This window comes from Lissotriton helveticus, chromosome 5_1, assembly GCF_964261635.1.
Source record: "Lissotriton helveticus chromosome 5_1, aLisHel1.1, whole genome shotgun sequence".
NCBI lineage: Eukaryota > Metazoa > Chordata > Amphibia > Caudata > Salamandridae > Lissotriton > Lissotriton helveticus.
Genome location: NC_136065.1, coordinates 984,559,053 through 984,573,792, shown reverse-complemented (window position 1 = coordinate 984,573,792; position 14,740 = coordinate 984,559,053). Strand labels below are relative to the sequence as shown.

The 14,740-nt window shown below is 49.5% G+C and overlaps 1 protein-coding gene across 2 annotated transcripts in view; it reads left to right on the top strand.

Annotated features, from left to right (window-relative positions):
- The window catches only part of GLRX3 (glutaredoxin 3), a 191,025-nt gene that overhangs the window by 40,960 nt on the left and 135,325 nt on the right, over positions 1-14,740 (top strand). The window contains exon 1 of one of the 2 annotated variants that reach the window (XM_078643493.1): positions 10,853-10,871. The exons of the other annotated variant lie outside the window; for it this stretch is intronic. The gene's annotated coding sequence lies outside the window, so the exon portion shown is untranslated. Of the gene's footprint in view, positions 1-10,852; positions 10,872-14,740 lie in introns of those variants that run through there. 2 annotated transcript variants of the gene reach the window in all.

Here is a 14,740-nt window from a genome sequence, read left to right as displayed (position 1 = left end):
GGCTCACTCTCCTCCTCCTTGCTCCCATCCGTCCCCATGAGGAGAGCAAGCTCCGATCGCTCATGGTGAGGCTTCAGGCGGTTGACTTGGAGCACCCGATGGGGCTGATGGGGGGGGGGGGTCTTCAAATCCACGACGTAGGTGGTCTGGCCTCGACGCTCCACAATCTCGTACGGACCAGTCCACCGGTCCTGGAGGGAACTAAGCTCCCCAGGCTCCATGACCCACACCTTCTGTCCGTCATACCACTTCTTCATGACGGCTTGGCTAGCCTCTAAGTTGTCTGAGGCTTCCTTCCACAGCTTGGCCATCTGGCTGCGGAATGCCAGCATGTAGCTGACGACATCACGGGGAAGCTTCTGCGAAGCCTTCTCCCACCCCTCTTTGACAAGGCTGAGGGGTCCCCTAACGGGATGGCCATAGAGCAGTTCGAAGGGGCTGAACCTGACTCCCTTCTGTGGTACCTCGCGGTACGAAAACAGCAGGCAAGGGAGGAGGATGTCCCATTTCCGCCTCAAGTCCTCTGGTAGGCTCCGGATCATCCCCTTCAAGGTCTTGTTGAAGCGCTCTACGAGCCCGTTAGTCTGGGGGTGGTAAGGAGTGGAGAACCGATAGGTCACTCCGCACTCCTTCTACATGGCCTGCATGTAGGCCGACATGAAGTTTGTGCCCCTGTCCGACACCACGACCTTGGGGAATCCCACTCGGGTAAATATCCCCATCAGGGCCCGCGCCACCACAGGTGCAGTAACGGTCCTCAGAGGAATAGCCTCCGGGTACCGAGTGGCGTGGTCCACTAACACCAAGATGAACCGGTGTCCCGCAGAGGTCGGAGGATCCAACGGCCCAACGATGTCGATACCAACCCGCTCAAAAGGGGTCCCGACCACCGGAAGCGGTTCCAATGGGGCCTTCACTTTGGTCCCCGTCTTGCCACTTGCCTGGCAAGTCTTGCAATAGGTGTCAGAGGCAACTCTCATCCTGGGCCAATAAAAATGCGGGACCAACCTCGCCAAGGTCTTGTCCTGGCCCAGGTGTCCAGCCAAGGGTATCTCATGCGCCAATTCCAACAAAAAGGCCCGGTAGCATTGGGGGACCACTAAGGCCCTCGAGGATCCATGCACCGGAACCTTAAGCTCACTGTAAAGGAGGCCATCCTCCCAGTACACGTGAAAACTGCCGGTCTCCTGATCAGTCGCTTGGGCTTCGGCCTGTCGCCGTATGCCTTCAAGCGTGGGGCACTCCTTCTGCACCCGACAGAACTCCTCCCGGGTAGGCCCTCCTTCCACATGCCACTCTGCAAGGGTCGGCAAGTCCCCCACGGGAACAACATCCACCTCCACGGACTCCGGGGGTACCTCCGCGGGCTCCCCATCCATCACACGGGGTGTGTCCTCCACAACACTCTCCTCTTCACGACCAGCATTGGGTTGGGCCGTTGTCTCAGGCTCCAACCCGGGTTGAGCTTCTTGCCGGGCAGCCATGGACCGCGTAACCACGCAAGTCCAACCTGGTAACCCCAGCATCTCAGTGTGGGCCTTAAACTCTACTTCCTTCCAGGCGGTATGTTCCAGGTCATTACCGAGCAGATACTCCACAAGCAAGGCAGGGCTTATCTCAACGGGCCTTTCACTCCTCCCCACTCAAACGGAACCTGAGCCACGGGATAGTAGCTCATACTGCCGTCAGCCAACACGGCCGGATGGAACACATCAGCTACTACCTGCTCAGGGGACACCAGCCGCCTCACTACGGTGGTCATGCTGGCTCCTGTGTCCATCAGAGCGTCCACCTCCTCCCCATTGACCTTCACCCTCTGCTGGTACTTAGCAGTATTCGATAGTAAGGGCGTCACTGGGACCATCTCTCTATCCCCAAGTGAGACCAGGGTCAGGCCTGTCCACTCCCCTTCCCTATCTAGGGGCAGCTCCATCCCAAGCGCTACACTGCCACCCCGGGACTCTTGCCACCAGTGGGGACTGGGGGTCGTTTGCGACACTGGGCATCTCCCTTGTAGTGTCCGACCTCTCCGCACTCATAGCACCGGACCACTTTTGGTTGCTGACTCTTGTCAGGGTAAGTGGGTTTTGGGGAACGGGACTGAGGTGGGGTCCCTACTCCTCTCCCAAACTGTCTAGTTTGTGGGCCTCGTGAGAACTCAGTCTTTTTATCTCCCCCCTCTTTCCTCTGGGGGCGCCCTGTCAGCCTTTCGGGCCATCTCCCCCGGGGCCCTTGTGTGACACCCGGGTGCTGACCCAGGTATCCGCCTCCTCCGCAAGCTCACAGGGATCAGTAAGCTTGCCGTCCACCAGATGTTGGCGCAGCTCCGGAAAACACTTATCCAAGAGGTGCTCTCTCAAAAAAAGATTGTACAGGCCCTCATAATCATGCACCTCGCTGCCACGCACCCAACCATCCAGAGCCTTACGGGCATAGTCAAAAAAATCCACCCAATTCTGCGTGGACAGCTTATGGCTGGCACGGAACTTCTGGCGATACCTTTCGGGGTTGAGGCCAAACTTTTTAATGAGCGCCTCCTTCATGGGGGAATACCTGAACTGGTCTGCCTTTTCCAAGTACATGAGGGTGTCCCTGACATCTGGAGGTATATAACGGTACAGGCCACCTCCCCAATGTTTCTCGGGCACCCCATGGGCGGTCAAGGCAACTTCATACACCTCCAACCACCTAGCAATGTCATCCCCCTTGGTGTAGCTCGCTATCACCTCCTTAGGTAACCAGAATCTGGGCTCCTGCTGAGCCCCTGGTACGCTGCCACCATTAGGACTTCCTGGCGCACCCAACTGCAATGCTTGCAGCTCCATTTCTTTCAGCTGGAGCTCGTGCGCCAATTTCTTTTCCTCCATAGCAAACTTCTTATCTTCCCTTTCTCTCTCTCCCTCTCGTGCTCTAGCTTGGCAAGCTCCCACTTCAATCGCCTCTCCTCCCTCCTGTCCTCATACTCCTGCGACGACGCACTCCCCCTGGATACATTACTCCCTGCCCCGGAACGTCTTCCTGGCAACACATTGTCAGACATGTTAATGTTGAGCAGGCCTGGGTCTTCTGGAGTGCCCGCCTCCCTTTGTGTGACCTGTCCCTCCTGTTCCTCATCCTCTCTCTCCCCTGGGTGGGCCCTTACCCATGCCCTCAAGGCGGTGCAGAGCTCTTCCTTTGCGGCTCTCCGCCCAACCGGCACCCCCATCCCCTGACAAAATTCCCTTAACTGCACTACCGTGTACTCATCAAGGTCAGCCAGCTGGAACTCCATTTTGGCAGGTGGGGACCCAGATAACTTGAAAGAAAGATACTAGGACGTAGGCAACAATGCTGGGTCAACACAGGTCCTTACACACTCTGCAGGCTAGACAGTGGGGGGGTCAATTGAGTAAGCTTGTAGGCACAATAGGTGTCCAACGAATTGCACCGCACTCTGTCCCACTGGAGGGTGCTGCGTAGCTACAGGTCCTGAATCCCACCGCTCGCCAGCAATGTAAGAACTGGGACCGCCAGTTCCCTGGGGGGTAGCTTGGCTCGAGCAGGTAGGCAACCAGGGGCTTACGTGTAAAGTAGCTACACAACACACTCATCCACTGAGACAATAAGTGTGCGCAATAATGGAGACCACACCAGTACTTTTGATTAAAATCAATAGCTTTTATATAGGATTAAGATCAGGGTAATCAATTTATCAACATTTCCTAGAATATTTCATTAAAGCATTTTCATCATGGGAGCAAAGTTAGCAATTCATCAAATAACATAGCCTGTCGCAATAACCTTTTCAGCAGGCAAAGGGGATACTTTCATGAACCATGAACTAGCATTTCAGGAACAAGAATGAGCATTTCATCCTATAAGAATACCATTACAGGTAAATCAGTACAGTGTGGCTAACAACTCCCTTGCGCAGGGCTAATCCACTGCTGGATAAATCAACATGTCATCAGGCATAAACAGTTAATTGAGGATGAACCTGCCCCCAGGCATAAACAGGTAATCAAGCATACACAGTTAATTGAGACGGAGCCTGTCCTCAGGCATGCACAGTTAATTGGCCCGAGTAACCTAGATGTTTATCAGGGCCTCTCAGTCACCAGAAGGTTCAAGGGGGGGGGTCAACGGGGCCCAGTCACTGTTTTCCCGGGGGAGGGGCGAACTCGGGGCCTTGTCCGGCCTTCTGCCCTCCTCCCCTGGGGGTTACCTTATATCTTCGGCCCTTCGGGGCCCTTGCGATGGCTCTGGGGATGGGGAAGGGGCTCCGGCCCTCCCGTGGGCCTCTCTCGGCCCAGCGCTGTGAAGGGGGCAGATACGGGGCACCGGCGCCCGTGGCGGGGCAGGCCTAGCGTGTGGGGCAGATCGGAGGGGGCGCTCGTGCTCCACGGCCCCCTCCGCGACGAGTCTGAGCTTCTCCGGGTGCCGGGCCTCGCTGCGAGGGACTCGATCCTGGCAGCCAATGGCTGCGCGGCTCTGGCGGGGGCGCAGCCGATGACGCGGCGGCGCTCCCCGTCACGTGATACAGGCAAGGGATGGCTTCAGGCCTAGCGCAGCCTGGTTCGCTCGGTGCGGCGGCCCTCTCCTGACATACGGGGGCCGCCGGGGGGGGGCAAGATGAAGGCGTTGGCTCCGCAGGGCACAGCGCGAAATGCGAGCAGTGGCGCTGGGAGGCCGGAAGCGCCTCGGGGTGTCGTGCATGCGGCGCTGGAGCCGCGATGGCAGAGGGGTTTCCTCAAGCGCCTCAGGAGGGCGCGATCAGCTCCGGGCTGTGGCGGTGAGTCAGCCTGCCAACAACTCGATCCTCAGAGCGCTGCAAGGCCAGTCTCGGTAAGCGCTTCACAAGGGGCATAAACGTGGGGGCAATCTAGCGCTTGGGGGCCACTTTACAGTGCTCGGGGCAGGCATGACAAGGGGGTACACCCAGCCATTCTTGACAGGACAGGCAGTCTATGACACAGCGCTCGACAGGGGAGCAGATTACACCGCTTCTCAGGCAATTCGTGGGGATGCAGGCAGGATGGGAATCAGAGAAATTCAGTCAGGGGGAGGCAGGCAGGACAGCATAGGCCCAGATGGAGGCAGGAAGTGCGCAGGGGCAGCCCAGTCAGGTACCTGATCGATCCCCCAGTAGTCTCTGTAGGTAAGGCAAGTAGTCTTCTCGGCGCTTGGATGGTTCTGCGCCCTTATGAGGTGGTTTCTTGAAGGGGGGGGCTTGAGTTGGAGGCTTACAAATTCCCTCAGGTCACTGAAGATGGTCCCTGTGTTCCCCTGCCGCTGGGCCAGATCAGGGGGCTAGTCTAGGATACCTCACTCAACTTAAGAGGCAGCACCTAAATCCTGTCACTCCCAGTGGCATAAGTCCCTGACTAAGCCCTCCCGCCTAAATCTCCTGAGTGGGTCCCCCAGGTCAGTGATGCCCCAACTGACTAGAAAGTTTCCCTCCCTTTCCTTGTATAGCGACAGTTGGCAGTGGCAGTTGGTGTCACCTCCCCTGTTCTAGAAGGTTCCAGGAGCTTCCCTCATTCTAGCTATGGGCAGGCTGGCAAAATACAGCCTTTCGGTTTTCCGATTTCTCTAGAGTCAGAAGAAAGAACTAATCGAACAAGGAGGTCCTGAAGATGTCATGTGCATCATTACCAGTTGAGCAAAGACTGCATTGCAGTATCCAACTGGAGGCTTCCCGGCATTGTGAAGCAAGTAAATGGCATGTGAAATCCAGATTGGTGAAAGTGTGTGTTTTCACATCTCCGAAGTAGCGTGAAGCATTTTATCTTGTGTTTGAGTCTGCAAAGCACTTCGGACAGAACGACAGGATTGTTGCCCCATGAAATCCTCTTCGGAAGGGCTATGAGAAAACCAGCTGTACTTACAAATGCACTTGTGAACATTACTGATGAAATTATTCTTGATTACTGTAAAGGACTCGATGTGGTGTGTTCGGTGTCTCCCAAGGTAGGAGAGGCTATTGCCCTGCCTCATCAGGGGCAGTCACATGACCTCAGTCCCGTCAACTGGATTATGGTGAATAAGTTTGTTGACAAGTCGTGCTTGGCACCTCGTTGGCATGGGCCATACCAGGTAATTCTGGTTACCTCTTGCTTTAAAGTGTGGTGGTCTCTTGAATTAGGGACATGCTGGCCACACTTTCAGAGCTAAGTGTGGGCAGCGTCTGGTGGCTCAGTGGACTAATGCTTCAACTGCAGGGGCCTGTGCTCGACATCATGGTCACAGGTTCAAATCCCGGGGAAGTCCACTCAGCCTTTCATCCATGTGAGGTCGATAAAATGAGTACCATTGAGTTGGGTAACAATAAACATTTGTTATTCAGCGCCAAGATTCCTACGGGTGAACGTGCGCTTTACAAATACACATGTTATGTTATGTTACGTTAGAGTCCCATGTCCCCTTGATGATATAACCGCACCTGTTCCTGATGATGCAGTGGTTACAGTTAGACAGAGAGAGCAGGTTAGAAAAGCTGTTGGCGATCATCAAGCTGCTGGGACAGCACTCATTTGGCCTGATGGGAAGGGGGGGTCTGAGAGAGTCAGCTGTTGTTGGTACAGAAAGGTCTGATTCAGTAGAGTTGACTACTTGAGGTTCTGACCCTGGCGAAGAGCCTAGTGCAATAGTAACGAGAGTTGTACCCGGTGATGGCCCAGAAGACAGGAGAGAGGAAGACGCTGTCTGACTGAAGTGCAGGTGCCCTGCACTATCCTAGATGGTGCTGGCTAATGTGGGCAGAGTGACAGCGAGGAAGAAGGGCCAACAGTGAATAAATCTAAGAGCGCAATAGTACCCTGCCCGAAGTACTCCTCACCTGAATGGACTTACTTGGGAGCAGATGATTGGGAGAGAGCGTTTCACACATTTTGCTATAACTATTCACATACACCTGAGCTTCCTTAAACTGAACTTTGTGGGTGAACCGAGATTTGAAATTGCATTGCCACTAGACAGACTGACTCAGCCTGTTCTGGAGAAATCATCAGTGAATTCGAACTGTGCATCTACTGAGTTGCACTTTGAACTTTTGGAAAAGGCATTTGAACTGTGCAAATGAGGACTTACTTAAAAAATAATTGTGCTGCATCTTCTAAAGTTAATAGTCTGTCACTAGTGAACTCATAGAGCCTAATGCAAAATCCCTTGGATGCAAACGTTTATGTGCAGGAGTATTTGCTACTGCAACTATAGTATTGGTTATTTTATTTCTAATGTTTTGTTTGCTGCCGGAGACCTCGCTTGATTGTGACCACGAATAGATTTACTCATGAAAATTACCGGAATCGATCGTTGAATATAGTGAGGCTGATCTTTAACTAAGAATATGTCAACAGACACCGAGAGGGATTCGATGGCCAGATAACAAGCGAACAGCTATCGCCCAATAATTCCAAGTGCCTATTCACATGGCGAATCATGCAAAGTAATGCGAGCTTGATTATTTGGAAATAACCATTCAGGATTAATCTTTTGACTTGATGACAACTCGATAGACACGGTCTGAATATTAATCCAGCGCTGGATTAATAGGCGCCTACACCCCTATCCACGTTCCTGTCCTGAGGAAGACCCGTACAGACCTGCAAACCAGGCGTTATTAGGGTTGAAACGTCGACGACATTAGACCATAGGACCAGTTGATAGTATCCAGGATACAAATGCTAAATAATTTAGCACACTGGACTACATGATTTTTTGACATTAGGAAATAGCTGGCCTTTTAATTGCTCTTTGCCTTCATCCCTATCTTTTCACTTATTTGTACATAAATCACTTTTTGTCACCTATGCACCAATTGTCACAAATTCACTCACTTGTCGTGTTGCGCCGTCAGTTGTAAAATAACATGTGATTGTTGATTTCTCTATGCATTTATAGTGGGTCCTGACAAGAAATAAGTTACGGATAAGTAGACTTGGTGATTAAAACCTTTATGACCCTCTTTTTCTTTTCTTGGTTTGGTTTTGTATGTATAAGTTGATGTAAATAACCACATCTGATGTAAAATATGATGAAGCACTGTTTTCAAGAAATTTCGGATTTATACATGATTTAAGGCAACTAGGTTCATACCGGACAGAACCATTGTTTATATTTAAAATATACTGCCCAGGTTCTGAGGGATACTGGGTAACCCCGTAAGAGATTTATATACTGTGGGAAATTACTGCATTCTTAATTTCTGCTGACTTGCTTTCTTTGTAGGACTTCTCATGATTTTTTAGTTTAGAATAGATACATTTCTTGTAACAAAAATAGATACATGTCTGGGAAAGGAATCCAACGACGAGCACATGAGAACCTATGGCTGGACAATGCACTATTGTACTTAAGCCTGAGTGTGTGAACAAACCAGTGTTCCTATGTTCGGTGTGGGATTTTAATGGACTGTTGCATTGTTTGTATCATGTGAATCCTTATTGATATTGAAACAAATGCACTGGACTTCTATAGATGATGCAACTAAAGGGAGGTTGCAGACAAACTCTATAGTTTATAACTAACTGTTTGCCATGGACAAGGGAGGCAGAAACACACAAAGGATGACGACTTTGGATTTTCTTGTAGACCGCACACTGGACTTTCCTTACTGAGCCCCTTTCTGCATGTTCTATGCAGAGCCTTCCTTGGACTCCTACCCGAACTATGCACGCAACACCCATTGTCCTTAAAATTGACATTTACAGACTTTTTCCCATGGCCCGTTAATTTACTCCTGTGTTTCAGACCTACACTTATTTCTTGTCCTATTGAAGACTCTTGACTGAGCTTCTGCAATGGTATTGCCATTACTAATCATACTCCTTTGCCTGATTCCTATTGTCTTCTGTAGATTTGCTCTGTGAGCATTTATGTGCATTAAACCTGTATATGAGAGATTAGATTGCTAATGCCTAGAGACGACCAATCCAAATTGTACCCGAGTATCAGATACTCATGTTATTATTTTGTATTGCGGCTACAGAGCTACTTGTAGGTCTGATTCTTGTTCGTCAACTTTTTTAGGAGGATTGGTCTCTCACTTGCCATACTGTACCTATATAGTCTCATTTTACGACTAATCTACCTGAATCTGATTACTAATTTGTAATAAACACCGTTGAATTTGGCTACCGATTCCTGAACCTCCTTGTGTAGTCAATTTGGCTGTACTATTAATATTGATCAGACAAGATATGCTAACTCTTTCCTCTCAGTATGACGGCGGAAAAGCTTCATTGGAGGACAAAGATGGCAAGTAAGTAAGTAGTAGTAAATGATCCAGTATAGGAGGTAAATCCTCGTTATCAGTTGGGCCCAGAAGCAAAGGTCAAAACGCTGGATTAACAGTCATGCTCCGGCACAAGGTGTGCATTCTTGCCGTCACTGCACTTAAACTGCTAACTGCCAGTGAGCACCAGCCCCATTTTCCAAGTTCTCTTTCCAATTTCCGTACCCCGGCAGGCGAGGAGAAAGCAATAGTTGGATGCAGGCAAGCAGGGTATAAGACCGGCGAGACTTCAAGACCGAGCATATGCATGAACAGGCAGCGGTATGATTGCCCACTTCCACGGCAAAGCACTGAGGACTAGCGCATTCAGCGATATTGTAAACCAGAATAAACAACAACAAATACATTTCAGCAACAGAATTGAACATCCTGCCCCAAGACGGCGCATTTGTTCAACATATACTACAGAACCCTTCCCCGTGCTTCAGCTCCAAAGGAGGTAGAACTGAAGTAGTAGGACGTTCGCTACACAATGCTCTATACCTCTATAATACTAAATACCCCACCCAGTTTAAAACAAAAACTACAAAATTAACGTTTTCTGTACTTGCTTACCACGCACCCCACTGGTAGCTAAAGGACATGTAGGCAGTTTATCTTGCAAACGTATTCTATAGACCATTCCTTCATTTATTTCAGTAGCTTGCCTAAAGACTGTCTCCCTGCTCTGTCTTGTGTGCGATGGGTGGCTTTCTCATTTTAAGCCCTTTTAATGACCGTGCTTTAAACAAGAACACACTCAAGACTTTCTAAACAGGCTTGTTTTGTAACCCTTATTCTGCTGATAGTGATAAGTGCTGTTAGTTTAGCTCACACGAGGTGACATTACGTAATGAGAAAATGAATACGTAGCTGCCCTAGCCTACAAGCTCATGCAATTTTAAACAACAAAATATGACGAGAAGTTGAAAACCGTGCGAGGAAGACCCCATTCAACCGCGGGTCTACGTTCCAGCGAGTAGAGAAACAAAGACAATCAATACAGCTTGCGAGCCCTACTTGACATGAAAGGATTTAAATGAGATCAATTGTTCTAACAATTGGAACAGAAACATTAGATATACTTTTTTTTCATTCTCTCTGCTTACATTTTACTTGTTGCTAATTTGGCGTGCTCTGCGCCGTTTGAGCTGCTTTGGCAGCGTATATGTTTATTGATATTTCCGTTAACAATGCAGTGTTTGGGGATGATCTAACGGCACCTCAGACTGCATGCTCCTCCACTCATTTAAAAGCCGCCAGGGCTATGGCAGAGCGAGTATTCGAACGCGGCCATCAATATTCTTGAGCCCCATTGGGATAACCTTCACGCGGAAGACAGAAGTAGTTCCAGGGTCATCCACGCGCTGGCCTCCCTGCCGATATATCCGTTGTGACGCTTGAGCTGCGCGAGCCTGCTCCTGTCCGGTGCTAATTGGTCTTTGCTGACAGCGCATTTGACATGTTACAGAATAACTGTAATAACTTTGTCATTGCCAAACTGCTTTGGACGGGAGCAAGTGACCTAGAGGTGCGAGGCTCCATATCCCAATGTCATCTCAACGACCCTGTGAGGTCCCCCTCATCATTCTTTGTCATGATAGCCGCATCTGTCATGGTAAGCTAGCCTGGTACTGCACCTGCAGATTTATAAAGAAATGTGCTGCATTACTTCTGTATTTCGTTGCTGTACAGACTTTTGTTTAAAATAGCTTATTCTATAAATACAACCGTTACACAATTCTTGGGACTGGCCCAGTCAACGTATTTTTTTGCAATTTCCTAATTGTGGCGCAAGTAACCTCTTCCATGCCAGATAACTGTTCCTACTACTGTCCGGTTCCATGGTGCCCAGTTGGATTCACTATTAGGCGGAGATACCGAATTTTGTTAAAACTCTGTTAATTGCTGCAAATTAACAGATACGTTGTAGAATATAGTTATGTTGTGGTTAGACAGTTGTTCCATGGCCAGGTGTTAAAGTTAAGGTAGGCAGAGTAAAACCCAGGTTTCAGAGGTAAGCAGTGAAATACAAAGTAGACAGATGAGGGTAGACTTGAGATGCACAGTAGAAAAAGTGATGGGTGGAATCCTGCACTTAAGCTTACCCTCTGGTAATCACTCTGAGACGCATTTTTAGCTTGTCTGTATCGTTCAAGACGTGTATTGTAGCATTTATGTAGCACCTAGTACCTCTATGTGCGGCACTGAAGCGCTTGCCTACATGGGCAACAAGCTACACCAGGTAGAGTATGTGGTTGGACTGATGTTGTCTTTGTGTTTTTTTCCTCCATATGTGATATATGGTTGAGGGAGGTTTTGACCTATCAAAAGAGTTTGATGGGGCAAATTGCAATGTTAAAACTGCCACAGTCAGGGTTCAGTGGTAGTCCTGAAAATATGTTTTACACTGTCATTGTATTAGATGGCACAATAGGTGCTGCAGTCCACTAGTAACGTTTAACTTGCAGGTCCTGGGTACATTTTAAACCATATATTAGGGACTTATTTGTAAATTAAATATGCCAATTAAGAGTATACAATTTCATCATGTTGAAAGGAGGAGCACACACACTTTAGCGCTGAATGGCAGGGATAAAGTGCACAGAGTTCTGCAGACAGCAAAAACAGTCAAGGCAGAAATCTGGGTGTATACCACACACAATATGGCAATTCCTACAGTTTTCATGTAATGCGTGATGAGCCTCGAGGTGAGACTATAATCTTATGGGATGTATCGCTTAGCAGTGTGATGGCTGAAGAGGTGTGAGAGAGACGCACAGTTTTTAGTTTTTTTTCTATAAGTTGGCATCTTTGAGCCTCTCTGCACATCTTTGTGTATTTCTTATGATCAGTGTCTACTCAGCTGCTCAGACGTGAGTCCCTTGCTCACTTTGCCACTGGATTAAAGCAAGCCGGGCTGAAGACGGCTGGAATGCCAGAAACCGGTCCTCGGAAGCTTGTTTCCGGTCCAGGGAAGACATAGCTTGGCAGTTCGGGCTGTACTGTTCCCATGAGGTACAGGGTCAGACTGATTTGCATATAGCCATGTCTGAACTGGGGTGGCAGAGTGGGCTAAAGAACGGTGATGGATTAAACCCAGATCTTTTGACTGGGTGTGAGTGTTTGATTGGTTCAGATGCTCCGTCCATCACCACCCCCTTTTGTACCGCTTTTGGCCGCCATAAGTGTGGCAGGGTATGCTCAGATGTGAGTCCCTTGCTCACTTTGCCACTGGATTCAAGCAAGCCGGGCTGAAGACGTCCGGAATGCCAGAAACCGGTCCTTGGAAGCTTGTTTCCGGTCCAGGGAAGACATGGCTTGGCAGTTCGGGCTGGACTGTTCCCATGAGGCACAGGGTCAGACTGATTTGCATATAGCCATGTCTGAACTGGGGTGGCAGAGTGGGCTAAAGAACGGTGATGGATTAAACCCAGATCTTTTGACTCGCCGAGGAGTTTTGTGAATTCTGAAGTCTGGGAACTCTGTCCCTCGTCTTGCCTGCCAGGAGCCCGTAGGGCATTGAAGCTGCGTGGGAGACCGTAGGCGCTGGAGGACGGGACTGCGAGGCCCATCAGGCTGTGCGTGTTCCAGCGAGCACACCTGTTGCCTCTTCCCGTGTCTCCGCCCCCCTGCCTGTGCCCTTATACTCCTCGCGGCCCCCGCTCCGCGGGTGCCGCTCGCCGAGGAGTTTTGTGAATTCTGAAGTCTGGGAACTCTGTCCCTCGTCTTGCCTGCCAGGAGCCCCGTAGGGCATTGAAGCTGCGTGGGAGACCGTAGGCGCTGGAGGACGGGACTGCGAGGCCCATCAGGCTGTGCGTGTTCCAGCGAGCACACCTGTTGCCTCTTCCTGTGTCTCCGCCCCCTAAACCAGGTTCCGCATTTAACTTGGGCAGACCACGCGTTAGCGGGACGCGTGTGCGGGACCTATCCCGGGACAAAGACCGGACTAAGGGCGGACCCTCTGAGACCCTCAGAGGCCTGAGGAGCCTGGCCTGGGCCACTCACGCTGCCAGTTGACTCCCAGCCCCTGGACCCACGGACCACCAAAACAAACAACTGTAAGTTTGCCTATCGTTCACTTCATGATCACCGGGACTAACATTGCGGACCGACATTTGTGACTGCCTACACGCTATTCCTGCTATCCCCCACTGCCATTTTACTGGAGTCGGTTATGAACTGTCGAGAGACCAGAAGTATGGCAGCTGCTGGAGCCAAAAAACTAACTGGTACCCTTGACGATTTTATTGTACGGACTCATGCCCTAATAGATGAAGAGATTATCTTAATGGACAGAAGGGTGTCTCAAGATTTGGCTATAGCCAGGAGATCTTCCCTAGGCCTTATAGCCCAAGCTTGCTCCCCACATGCTGAAATAGGTTCAAATACCCTTGCTATTGTACATAACGAGGGGGGCCACGATGTTTTAAGCTCTCAAGAAGGCTTGGAGGCAACACCTAATCTCGCTTTGTTAGTAGAGAGTGGTTCATCCGAAAATGAGTCTGATAGTGCTTCTAATGTTAATGCACATCAAAGGGGCATGAAAGAGGGGGCAATTCCCAAACAAAAGGTCAAATTTGTTACACTTAAAGGGAAAAAAGCACAAACTACTCATAACCTCGTCCAAACTACCCTAGATCTGGTGCCTCTAAGCACAATAAACACAAATAGCACTCTGGTTGCTCATACTACTGATTCTGATGGAGCTCACCAAGCCAACGCGGGCCTATCCCTAAGCTTACCAGATGATACTGTTATTGACAGCAGTTTAGAGGAATTTTGGGATTTAAGTGGTGAAGTAGATAATCATGTCAGTAGCAACGAGGACAGGAACAGCTCAAACATGGTAAATAATAATATCTTTGAAATGTTAAAAACCCTCCTTGAACCCATTGAGGTCAGGTTACGTTGCTTAGAAACTATTTAAAAAAACATTCATAAAGACATAAGTGCTCCCTGTTTCTGTTTGGATAATAAGATCCCCCACGTAAATAAGGCTACGAGTAAGCCTCCCACTGTAGATAGAAATGTCCCTATCATCAAAAATGTGCCCAGTAAGCTTACTAATACCATCAATTCAGGAGGCACTATTTTGAAAACCCCTGACCCAAAACAGATACCTGCTAAACCTAAGGTACCCTCCCAGGTCAAGTTTAAAGATCCCACACCCCCGACCTCTAAACTAGACCAGGCCCCAAAAGAAAAGAGAGAACCACGGAGAAACATCCACCTTCCCCCGGATGCATGCTCCTACGTTGTGATCTTAACCGGGGTTACTGAACTTGCTCCAACTGAAACAGAGTCCTACCAAACCCTAAAAAATAAGGTATGTCACTGGCTGTCCAAAAATCACCCGTTATCGCCCGGCATGCCCAGTAACATCTTATTGGTGGAGAGAACTCCCTGGGTTGGAGGCAACAGGAAAAACTTACAAGGTGACTGCGTTGTGGTCACCTTTGAGAACCCACAGGTAGTAAAGCATAT